Consider the following 1,818-nt stretch of genomic DNA (forward strand, 5'->3'; position numbering starts at 1 on the left):
CCAGTGCTAGAACAAAACCAGCACCTTTCCTTGTATATCATTAAAACAGTATAATCAAAATAGCTTTGGGGAGGATTAATAATTAGAACAGTTAATGGTGCAGTTTTAAAAATATCAGCATTTGAAAAAGCATTTCATAATAATCAACAAGGATTGAAAGATGATTCTTTTTTATTTTTTTAATGTTTTATTTATTTCTGACAGAGAGAGAGAGAGAGAGAGAGAGAGAGAGAGAGAGACCATGAGCAGGGGAGGGTCAGAGAGAGAGGGAGATACAGAATCTGAAACAGGCTCCAGGCTCTGAGCTAGCTGTCAGCACAGAGCCTGGCTTGGGGTTCGAACCCACGGACCATGAGATCATGGCCTGAGCTGAAGTCGGACAATTAACCCATCTTCTTTTGCATCTGTGTACTTTACTAGGATAACCTAATCCATATCTATTTACCCTTTACATGTAGGTGTTCAAGTATCTCACAACCTGTTTTGCGATTTTTATTTCCATGTTGATTTCAGGACCCAAACATACAACTGTCATCTGTACTTAATTAGATAGATGTAGCATAGATTCTTCTAACCTCATATGTCTGAAAAATTAATTTACCAAAATTCAGTTCTGGTTCTATTATGTCTGAATATTCCTGTCCTGATAAATATTCCTGTTCTCATATGTTGATATCCTAACCTTTAATGTGATCATGTCAGAAATTGGAGCCTTCAGGAGGTGATCAGGTCATGAAGGTAAGGTCCTCATGAATGAAATTAGTGTATTAAAATAACAAAACAAACACAAACAAACAAACAAACAAGAACTCCCAGTGTTCTCTAGTCTTTTCTGCCAGGTGAGAGGCACAGAGTAAGTAGACAGCCATCTGTGAGCCAGAAAACAGACTCTTAATGAAAACTCAATCTACTGGCTCCTTGATCTTGGACTTCCAGTCTCTAAACCAATGAGAAATAAATCTTTATTGCTTAAGCCACTCAGTCTATAGTAGTTTTGTTACAGCAGCCCAAACAGACTAAAACACTATATGAGGATTTGGTGCCAAGTATTGTGTTAGGTGTTAGAGATATAACAGTAGACAAGACAGATATGACCCTGAATCATAGACGTCATCACAATACAGACACTGTTTCATGAAAATTTGGATGATTTTCCATTGATTATACCATCTTGAGGGCTTTGTATATTTAGTAACTTACACAGGGTAGATCCTTAATAAATATATGTAAATAAAATTTTGAATGTTTTAAAGAAATTAAGAGTGGCATAATTATTTCCGTGTAAATGATATTGATTGCTTAAACGTTTTTAATTTGCCTACTTTAATTGCTTTTGTGAAGTTCCGGAGGTCCCCCAAACCATTCTCACGTCTCATACCAACTGAAAGTTTGGGAATCCCCAAGACCATAGGCAAGACTAATTATTCACTAGAAGTACTCATAGAACTCAGAAAAGCCATTTTACTCATGGTTATGATTGATTAGAACTAAAGGATGTTAACATCAGGGAGGAAAGATGAACATAGGACAGAGTCCTAGAGACGCCAGGACACAGGAGCTTCCAGTTGTCCTGTCCATTTTTCCCAGCAATGATATATAATAATACACGTAGAGTACTGACAATCAGAGAGATTCACCTGAGCCTTAGTGTCCAGAGTTTTATTGGAGCTGGGTCACATAGATATGGCTAACTCCTTTTGTTGCTGAACCAAGACTCCATTCCCTCCAGAATGATACCATGTGGCCAAAGACTCACCACCATAAATCATGTTGTTAGTATAGACTATCAGCAATGACTCAAAGCCTCTAGGTAAACAA

The sequence above is a fragment of the Hyaena hyaena genome, unplaced genomic scaffold (genome assembly GCF_003009895.1).
Source record: "Hyaena hyaena isolate Hyena2069 unplaced genomic scaffold, ASM300989v1 scaffold_893, whole genome shotgun sequence".
Taxonomy (NCBI): domain Eukaryota; kingdom Metazoa; phylum Chordata; class Mammalia; order Carnivora; family Hyaenidae; genus Hyaena; species Hyaena hyaena.